The sequence below is a fragment of the Antechinus flavipes genome, chromosome 3, assembly GCF_016432865.1.
Source record: "Antechinus flavipes isolate AdamAnt ecotype Samford, QLD, Australia chromosome 3, AdamAnt_v2, whole genome shotgun sequence".
Classification (NCBI taxonomy): Eukaryota; Metazoa; Chordata; class Mammalia; order Dasyuromorphia; family Dasyuridae; genus Antechinus; species Antechinus flavipes.
The window spans coordinates 340,954,438-340,966,188 of NC_067400.1; positions in this window are offsets into that span (position 1 = coordinate 340,954,438).

Here is an 11,751-nt window from a genome sequence, read left to right on the forward strand (position 1 = left end):
TTTTATTATGTTATGTTAATATTAATAATATAAAAGAATATTTTAAGTGATGAATAATATGGGAATTAAAAATGAAAACAATTTATATTTCACCTCACACTCAGTAGATTTGCCAACATGACATTAGATGGAAATAGATATTAGAGAGGTTGTAGAGTGATAGCCACAACCAATTTATTATTGGAGCTATGAATTAGTCCAGTAGTGGAATTATGTCCAGCAGTTTGGAATTATGTAAAGAAACTAAATAAAATATCCATATTCTTTAACTTAGAGATTTCACTTCTATGCTTATATTTTAGGAATGAATATCATTGTATCCAGGATATACTGTAACCTATTCAACATGTAAAGGATTGCTTGCCATCTGGGGGATGGGGTGGAGGGAGGGTGGGGAAAAATCAGAACAGAAGTGAATGCAAGGGAAAATGCTGTAAAAAATTACCCTGGCATGAGTTCTATCAATAAAAAGTTATTTAAAAAAAAGGAATGAATATCAACAGCAACAACAATAGACCCTAAGTACAGCAATTATTTTTGTAGTAACAAAAAGTTGAAAATAGATTTGAAAATGGATAAATGCATTGTGCTAGGTGAATACAACAAAATAAAGATGGCCCATGAAAAAAATATGCTGACCAATTTCTGTTTATTCAGCCAATTCCTGAAGTCTTTCCGGAAGTTCTATTGAGACCATTCTGTATACCAATATGGTATAGTGGAAAGAGCATTGGATTTGTGACCATGTGATCATAGGATCATATATAGAGAGCTGAAAGGAATTTTTAGGGGTCATTTATTCCATCACCCTCAATTTGAAGAAATGAAGAAACTGAGAAACAGGGGGAAAAATGAAGTGACTTTTATAAATTGGATACATAGTTACCTTATTACCTGTAGGTAGCAGATCCAAAATTCAAATTTAAGTCCTCCAAATCTTGCACTCTTAGGTAGCTGTTACACTATATGATCTAAATACCAGCTTTATTTCTACCTGGATAAACTTGGACAAATCCTTTCACATCTCTGGTCGTCATAACATCTGCTGTTATACCTGAGCTTATGCTTTTGTAAAATTAAGGAGTATGATTAGATTATCTCTAGTGTCCATTCCAAGTCTGAAATCCCATGACTTTGGGCACTCAATTTTGGGTCCTGATTAGAGAATAAGAAACAATATTCAATGGTGACATGTTCTTTCTGTTTTCTTCCTGTTTTCTTAAAAAATGAAAAATTCTGGTCTGCTTGGTTTAGTAGAAGGAAATGACTCCATGAAAAATCAAGAGAATATAGACAATATAAACCCAAGAGGCATTACCCAATATATAAGTAGTCAAGGGATATCAACAAAGAGTTTTCAAAAGGAGAATTGTAAGTTGCAGTACCAGTTCCTATATCCAAAGCAACTTTGAAAATCAGTTGCAAGCACTTTGTTTTCTATTTTAATCTATTCTGATGATGAATGACAAGTTTGGTCAAATTTTTTCATATGGTCAAATTTTTACATATATATATATATGTATATATATATATATATATGTAAAACCACTGACAACTATCTCTCCAAACTATTTAGGTGTCCTAGGAATAAGAATTCAGCAACCTCTGATAGTGTGAGAAAATGTGTGATTCAGAAGATGTAAAAAAAAAAATGCAGTTGTTTCTGCATTCATCACCATTAAACCCAGAGGTATCTTGATACCCAAGACTTCAGGTAGCTTGATAACTTGTTCTAGCATACAAAATTTTCCTGGAGCCAAAGACATCATAAAGGAAAACCCAAGTCAATAACAGAAGGAAAATCATATCCACATTGCTACACTAGAAAGACGGTCTCTTTTTTGTTTCTCAGTTTACTACATCTCAAAGATCCAACCTGCCTTTCATACCACAAAAGAAAGGTTACTTTTCTCATTTTTTGCATGCTGACTGCACCTAGTTCCAGTAGGAGATAAGGGAAACAACCCTGAAGGCTATTGTTTACCTACATACAGCCGCTGTCTTATCGTTCCCATGTCTCAGTTGGGATGGCTTCCCTGTTGCACTAGCAATCAGTCTTGTGTTTCAAGGATCATTCTTCTCTCATCATTTCCTTACTGTCATCTATCAACTAGGTAGCTGGATGAACCAAGTCAAATCATGTTTACTTGAGACTCAGTTTCCTCATCTGTCAAAGAAAAGGATTGGATTTGCTTAATTCCAGATTTTCTTCCAATTTGAACCTATATCTTTGAAAAAAAAGTAAAATTGTCAGGTTTTGAAGATATAGTTTAGGTATCTTGACATTTTCTACTTCTGGGACTTGGGGGTCAGGAAGATCATAGAACCCAAATCTCAATCAAAATTGTTTATTTGGTTTGTTTTTGGTGTTATATCTCTATAGCTGGCCTAAGGTGGTTAAGAAGACTTCCTACTAAGAAGATTATTTTTATAGTTAATTATTTCCCACACTGATAGCTGAAATTCCACCATTAATAAATTATTCCTTTGTTTTGACTATTTTCTCCTCCAGATTCCTCTCTAAAAATATGGATATTTCTATTAGGTTTGCATATGTAATCCCTTCATGTGAATGACTATATCTGATTAACTTTTTATATGACAATAAACATATGATGCATTACTAATGTTCTCAGAGCCAATGAAAGATTTGGAGAAGAAAAGCTTTAAAAAAAGGTTAGAGGAGAGGAAAACTATAGAAAATCTTAGTTCTGAAAACAGAGAAGGTGGGTATAAACATTGAGGATGAGTTGGTGTGATGATCTTGCCTAAAATGCAATGCGCAAACCATTTATTTGAAGAAATTATTTTTCATTAAAGGGATTCAAACTAATCTCGTTTCAATTTTCTGGTACATTTTTGGGAAAGAATCTCTCGCCTCTCCTCTTCTCCCTCCTCTTTCCTTTCCTCTTTTCTCCATTTCTATGTCTTATCTTCCTCTGTTTCTCTTTTTCTTTCCCAATTCCCTTTTCTCTATCTCTCTGTTTTTCTCTCTTTTCCCATAATTAACTCTTTTCCTCCTAATCAGACCACACAGCCAGAAGCTTTCTCTCTTCTTCCTTCCTCCCTGGGGCTGGTAATTACTGCTGAGCTGACTGTGGCTGAGCCTGAGCGATGACACCCAGTGTACCACACTTATCACCATCAGCTGCAGGAAATTGGGAAAGCAGAACATTACCTAAGTGTGGGAGGGAGTCTTGGCACAGGCTCAACCCATCTTAGGGATTGAGAGAGGGGAAAAGGAAGCATCAACTCAGCCAGTTCTACTAGGAAGGCCAGCTGTGGGAAAAGACCTTTGAATACTAGATCTCCAGGCAAAAATGTTCACTTATACAGAGCTGGAGCTGTATGGGGGAGGAGGGGAGCAGAGAATGTTTTTGGTCCTGCAAGTCCCATACAAACAAAACAGACAAGCCTATGAAACATATTATATGTGAAGACAAACTATTATGTGTATTTGAATACTAGTATGAACCAATTAACCAAAAACCAAATTGTAACAATTTCTAAACAATGACTCTATTTCTCTACCAATAATAACTCTAGTTTCTCTACCATAACTCTGTGAGGTATGTAATTTACTTAAAACCCTTTTTCTATAAATGATGAAATTAATATTCAAAATGGTCTTTGGTCACAAGATTAGTGACAATGTTATTGACATCATTATACAAAATAGTGATTTATTTAATTCATTAATATATAATAAGTTATAGTCTTGATACATAACTAATCTACCTCATTTTTTGGTCCTACATGTCCTTTTTGAGGTGACATTTCTTATATCTGAGTCATTGATTCTATGACTTTTTACACTTTCAATATATATGGCTTTCTATTGCCTTTTGGGATATTCAAGATTTTAATTCTCTGGAGATCATGGTTTTTTATTATTTGCAGCCCTGTGGCATCACTGCAAGAATATCATTGATTAAAAGATAGATATTTATATTGTCATACATACAACAGCTGGGCATGGCCAAAAATGTCACACAATTTTGCCAGAATAACCCAATTCAGTCTCTTTCTAATCAATTCTGAGTTTATTTCACTGCTTACTTATAGTACCTGGTCAAGATATATATGCTAATGGATTTACTTAGTAGACTGCCCATCCAATTGTATTTTGTAGTCTGGGTAATATGTTTTTTATCCACTTTTTCCCTCACAGAATGGGAATGGGTAGAATGATCTCATTTAAGTGATTATGAATTTCATTGAGAAGGCTAATTGAAGCATGTCCTGGGATTCAATGCAATTAGCACAATGCCATCTGAGGAGAGGAACATTTGAAGAAAGTCGCAATTAATAGGAAATTCTTCCCTTTTTTGAACTCTATTTAGAGATATGCTATATGACACTGGTGAACTCTGTTTTATGTCTCACTTGCTTATTCCAAACAATTCTTTGCTGTCAAAGCATATCTTTTTAACACGAATATCCTCCTGTTGTGATGCTAAGTAGCTTCAAATGACCCAGAATTTTTAAAAAATGGGTAGAAAGATGGAATTTGAAAGATTTGTTGTCAACATAAATAGGCTCAGTATCTTACCAGTCAAAACCCAAAGAAAGTTATATAAAAGACACCTTCAAGGAGATAAATAAGAGGAAAAGGAAAGAGGACAGTCATTTAGCAATGGTGGGGCATAATAGATTCGTAGCTCAGAGAATTCTACTTGGATATGAAATAATAAAAGAAATAAAAGCAAGGTTCAATAACATTGGGAAGGAACTGAGGATTTATGGAAAGACATGAACAAGAATTTCAGAGATTGAGAAGGCTTGGATTGGTGCATGATCTATACTGATGGAAAACTTACCTATGTTGCTAACATAATGGCCTCATCTGAGCATGGGTATAGTAACTGATTAAATAAACAAATTTATCTTTTTTGTTTTCTTATATATTGGTTACTGAGATGGTTAAGTCCAAGTATTGTATTTCTATATCACAACATAAGAGATTAGATCACCAAAGAAACAGCAACAGATCTGTGCCACTTCAGTTGTATCTATTGTCCAACTTTCAACTTCTGTTAATATTCTCAGAATGGTCTAACTTTTTTGGATTTCATTCTAAGCTCTTTGAAGTTTTCTTTCTCTTCAATGGTTTTGTTTTTACTGTTTTGTAAGGAAATATTTTTTTCATAATGAAAATGAGGGATAATAGACAAACAGTACTTCATTGCTACCCTGAAAATACTAAAAGTTTCAGAAGGAAGTTTTCAACATACTGGACAGATTCTCTCTAGAGGATTCACATAAAGCTAGAATTATACAGAGTAGAAAATCACAAAAAGGCTTTGATTACAGAATAAAGGAATATCTACAATGAGAAGATTCTTCTAATTATGTATTTTTAATTTTTAATTTTATTATTTTTTAAGTATTCATTTTTTCCTACCCACTTACCCCACTCACTGAAAGAAAGAAAAAAAGAAAAAAAAAAGAAGAAAGGAGGGGTAGGAAGAAGGAAGAATGGAAGGAAAAAAGGAAGAAAAAGAAAGGAAGGAAGGAAGGAAGAAAAGAAGAAAAAAAAGATGAAATTTCTGTCACATTAGTACACTCAAGGAAAACAAATCCTCACACTGACCTTATCTAAAAGATAAATTTCTTATTCTGCATACTAGTTCAATCTCTCTCTCTCTTTTCAGTTGGAGAGTATTTTTCCTTATTATTTATATGGAATCATTACTACTAATTTTGTTGGTCTAATTATCTAAGTATAAGAGTAAAGTATAATATAAATAAAAAACCCTTTTCATGGAAACACAAAAACCAGGACAATTTTGTTACTGATTTTTAAAGTTCAAAATATTAAAAAGAAACTACACTTATAATTTCACACATAAGCTTCTTTTTCTACTCTTATGAAATTGAAATATTTAGTTTTGTTAATATTTAAGTTCATAATAATAACAATTTAAACTAAAATGTATATATTTCCCTGATTTCTTGTAAATCTCATGAAACTTATTTTAAACTAAAAATTTTGGAGAAAGGAGAAAACTACCTCAATATTTCACCAAGCTATACATCACAGACAGTACTTTCATTATAGATAAAGTAAAAGTTTTCCCCTAAAATTTGTGATAGAAAAGAAGTTTGGGAATGATCTCATTTTCATCTGAGATTTGGGGAGAACAGATTTCAAAGATTTCAAGGAAAGGACAAGTAGGATCCCATGTACTAAAATTCTGTGGAATTAGCATAGGAGGGATGAGAAGAACCTTTCAAGAATGAAATTATAAAGACATAGAAAGAAACAATACTTATAAGGAGGAAAAATGTGAGTTGTCTGAAAAGTGATATGACTACACAAAGAACCCACCAATGGACTCATTAAAATTATGTAAAGAAAATAGAAACAGGAATAGGTAACAGGATGAATACCAAAGTCTGTCGTGGTGTTGTAAGAATGGTATTAGTGGTACTACTGCCCCAAATGTGCTGAACCTAATGAGAAAACAAAGAAAAACAAAGGAAAAAAAATTCTTAGCTCTGTTATAGGAAAGAAGATCAAAGAAGGGATAGGACTGCTGCTTGGAGTGTATGAGAATAACAATAGAATACTCACATAGGGCTTATTATTTTGTTTCTGATTTCTGCAACTATAAAGATCTTTCACCCAGAAGAACAAAAATGGCTAATAGAGAGTTGGAACCCAAGACACATAAGGGGAACTCTTAGTTATTATTGATGAATTAATTCAACTGGTTCAGACAAGCCACGACATTGGGTCCAGAAAGAACTGGTGGATGTGATTGCTGGGCTTCTGTCAGAGATATCTGACAGAGCATGGAGGACTGGAGAAATGCCTCTATTTGACAAAAAAGGAAGTATAAGGAATCTGTGAAGTTGATTAGTTACATCAAATGCAGGACAGATTGGACGAACCTTCTTTCTTTTTTAAACAGTATAACTAATCTGGTAACTTAATAACTATTATATATAGAATTTATTTTATAACTCTGATTCTGTAATATTAGTTTTCCTTTTGAAATAAATATTTATTGGGGAGGATTGAGGAAAGGAGAGAAACATCAATTCAATGATGTTAAATGAATGAGTATGTGAGCTTTTTACTTGATGGGGCAGATTGTAATCAGCAAAAAAAAAAGCGGGGGGGGGGGGGAACTAGTCAACATACCTGGGAAGGAGTACTTCTTCATTAAGGAGAAGGAAAAAGAACGAGAAATAAATTTGTAAATCAAATCATATTTCTAGAAGTAATTCAATTCCTGAATTTTACAGATATAGAAATTGAGGTCCTAGAGAGTTAAGTGGCTTGCCCAAGGTTACCCATGGAGTAAGCATGAAAAGTAGGATTTGAACCCAGATTCTCTGACTCCAAAGCTATTGCTCTTTCCATTGTAGCACACTGTACTGTGTAAGGAGGAAAGAGAAAGCTAAAGTCCATGGAGATTCAAAGAGGAGAAAAGGATGAAAAAGTGGAAATTTATGAACTAGAAATGCTGTTCAGCTAGTTGGAGGTCAAAGTATCCTTAATCCCTCAGGCACTGAAGACATGTTACAAGAATACAAGAAAGAATAACATTTGGCAGAGGCTTCCCTCTTATTTATCCGGTATGCTCACTATCTTAACTATCCCCACCCCTGGTCTCGACTGAGGAGGGGGGAGAATTATCTCCTTTTATTTCTCCCTAGAAATCTGATGAGTCAAGAGGATATTTGTGGTTATGGACCACTGATGAATTGTGAATTGTGATTATATTGTCTTCTATGTTAGATTGTGAACTTCTCAAGGGAAGGTAATTTTTTTCTTTTCTTTGTATTCCCAGGGTTCAACATAGTGCCTGGCATATAGTGGATGCTTTGTTATTGTTATTCAGTCATTTTTCATGTCATGTATGAATCTTTGTGACTCCATTTAGGGTTTTCTTGGCAGAGAGAATGGAGGGGTTTGCCATTTCCTTCTCCAGCTCATTTTACAGCTGAAAAAACTGAGGCAAACAGAGTTGAGTGACTTGACCAGCATTACACAGCTAGGAATGTCTGAAAACAGATTTGAACTTGGGAAAATGAGTCTTCCTAAGGTTATATTCCATGCTGTGCTGAGCCAGTGGATGCTTAATAAGTGTTTATTGATCGGCTGACAGAGTTATTGAGAATTCAGGGTCATTTCCTTGCCACAGTGAGGAATAAAGAGGGAGACAGAGAATTTTAGTAGAGGGTTATTATTACCCTCAATAAACATCTGTTGGTTGAATAAATGGATGAATTCATAAGATGCAACTGAATCAACCTTGGCAACCTAGATGCTGCTATTTAAGCTTCAATGTATCTGTCCTGGATATTAAATTATAGTTTTATAACCCTAACCTCTTGTCTCTCTGTTTGCATAGAGAGACTGATCTTGTGATTGCAAGGACAGAAATATCAGAATTCAGAAAAATCCTTTTGGTTGCATCTTTGTTTTAAGGTCAAGGTGCCCAAAGTAGTAATCTGACCCCTTCCCTGGGGATCACTATCTTAACTACTCCCACTCTCATTCCTGATTGAAGAGGTATAGAATTATCTCCTTTTATTTTTTTCTTAGACATATGACTAGAGTCAAGAGGGCATTTGTGGTTATGGACCACTGATGAATTCAAATAACTTCCCATACTATATGATGTGTCAAGTTTTTCAAGCATCTTCACATTCACCTTCCCATTTGGACTTTTTATTTGTTACAAGGAAGTATTATCAAGGGAGTATATTAGGAAATCAATGTGATTTTTTAAATAAAAGTAACAATAAAACTTTACAAATACATGAAAGAGGTATCTGGAAAGAAAATGTTAAACCCAATGGAATGCAGCTTTAGTGGAGGAATCTTAGTCATCATTTCTGGAGAGATATTTGTATATGAGGGCCAGGTAGGTGCATCTTAATATGTTAGCTGGAATCTTAAAAGCACTTTACAGTTCTCAGGAAAGACATGCTTTTTATGCCAAAGAATTCATCACTTAGGATACTAGGGTGTTGGGGGAGGGTGGGACAGATATTCTTTCTTCTTCATTTGTCATTTTCCTAAAACACATCTCAATTAAAAACAAATAAATTTTATGAGATGTCTAGGTCTTTCCATGGAATAACTTCATCTTACTTGTTGATGACTTCTAAGTAATAGTACTATCATGCTTTTGTCTGAGCTCTGTTGTAAAAATGATTTTTCTATCTAAACATTTATTCACCTGTTATCTGTCTTCTTTCTATCTACTTTATCCACCTATTTATCCAACTATCTATATTTTGGCAAATGGGACTCCCAGAACCATAGAATCAAGATCTTAGATCTGGCCAAGGACTTTTTTTGACATATGATAAAGAAAGGGAATGTTTTATTCTAATTAGTTTTTCTGTTTAGTTCTACAGAGCATTATAGATCTTAGGCAAATCACTTCTACTCTGTGTGCCCCTTTTCCTCACTTGTAACACGAGCAGATTGGACTATGTAATCTCTAATGTCCTTTAAATTTTTTGATCAAATGAAATGGTACTTACTTTCCCAGGAAATGGAAAGGGAGAATACTGTGCCAATATCTTGAAATATCTTCTGAAATTAGAAGAAATTAGATAGTCTTGGGAGGGCAGAATGGCATACAGGAGTAATATTAGCTGGTTTTTGTCTTCCTCTTTTGGAATGTAAGGATCATCAGTTTCTTGATGAAGCTTCTCTGACTTTGATACAGCTTCCTTTCCCCATTCAATGTGATTGGCCCCAGCTTTCAGGAAGCTGCAGCTTCCCACTATGACTGCTTTTCAGACTTCGTGAGCACCTACATGTGAATTCTTAATGATGTGAGTCCTGATGACTGACCTCATCTAGAGAGACTAAGTCATCCTGAATCCTATTGCATATCCTTGCTGTGTTATGGCAAAGTAAACCTCTTCCTTTGTTAAATGTTCAGTGATTTCAAACCTCAATTAAAAGGTAGTAGTTTTAAATAAAACCTGTCTATAATACCCTTAGAAGGCAGGAGCTGTCTTGCTTATATTTTTATTCCCTGCATTAATATAGTATCTAGACCATAAAAATCACTTAATAAATTACTTTTCATTCATTCATTCATTCACTGCTAGGCTACTTAACTTAGCATTCAAGGCTTTCTACATTCTGACTTCAGTGTCTCAATCTACGTTCATTCATTTGCCTGAATCCTTTACTCTAGCCACTTGGGTCTATTTTTGATCATTCCTGCTACTGGCCCTTTGCTTCTATTATATCTGCTACATGGCATATCCTCTCTCTTTACTGACCCAGCCTATATTACTTACTCTGTGTAAAAATATTTGCAACTACACCATTATGAGATATCCTAGTATGTTTGGGTTGATAGGAACCTCAGGGGTTATCTAGTTCAACTTTCACCTCAGATGTGTTCTCTGTTCTCCTTTGAATGCCTATGGTACTTTTGTTTATATTATTCATTTGTACTTGGTATAAATTTGCATTATTTAACTATTCATATGTGACAGTTTGGTTTCCAATATAAGAACTGTTTTTTTTTTTTTTGTATTCCCAAAGTACAGATTATAGTGCTGGGCACATAGAAATAGATAATCTTTGAATATTTATTGACTAGATGAATAAATATGAACACTAAATAGCATGCAGTAAAGGATCCATTTTCTGAAAGAAATTTTAATATCTCCTTGAAATGAATGTCCCTCTAGTCAACTCTTGATCATTTCTGGCTGCATTGTTGTTTTATCTGGAATAAAACTTGTCAGAAAGTTTATTAAAAGCTTCCACCTAATTTTTTGCTGTTGTTTGAAATCTCTCTCTATTTGCTCTTACTTGATCCTTTCATAAAGAAGGCTTTAAAATTCAAAAAAACTTAACAGTGCTTTTCGAGGAGAGGGATCACTGAGTGTAGTCTGAGAGACAAAGCTGTCAAATTCCAGCATGGAGGGGGTTAAAAAGAGAAGCTGAATAGTAGAGCTAGAGGCTTCTAGACGTAAATTTTCTCTAGGTAACTTCATTGTTTACTTCATTCAGACGAGTTCCCAGATTTAGATACATTCTGCTCAAATTCAAACACACACAGTAATTTCAAAGGTGATTTGGGGTAATTCTGTGGTTGTGAATAGTAGTACCTTTTGGCTAAAATAGGCTAAAAAATAGGCAGCTATTTACTCTTTATCCCCAAGTTAAATCATTTGTCAAGTCAAGTCAAGCATTTATGAAACATCTACTATGTGTCAATCATTTTGCTAAGTAAGTATTGTAAGCACAAAAAAGGTACAAAGAGTACCATGTCCCTGGGTTTGGGATAAATATGGTGACTCACATTTACTACCATTTGCCCTAAGAATACCTGGGATTTGCTGTCAGTTCTGCTAGGCTTTCCCATCCTCCCTTTAGCTGAACCCTTTTCTTTGTACTTTTATGTCAGAATTGTGTCAGACTGTGATCTTCTTGTGAATAGCGACTATTTTAATTTTATAATTTGAATCCTCAGCACTTAGCATGGTGCTTTGTATATAATAAGTATTGAATTAATGCTTTTTCATTCAGTGCTATTCCATGAAGAATAAGGGCTCTGAGAATTTAAAGAACATAGAAATCACTATAGACTGATATCATCAAAGAATATGGAACTTGAGCTGGGGCTATAAAAGTGGTAGGATTTAGAAATATAGAGAGGAAGGAAAAGAACATTCCAAGTTTGGGAATGCCATGAGCAAATTGGTAGTAGGAAGGAATATGTAACTCCATTTTGCAAATTAGACCCTGTTCCT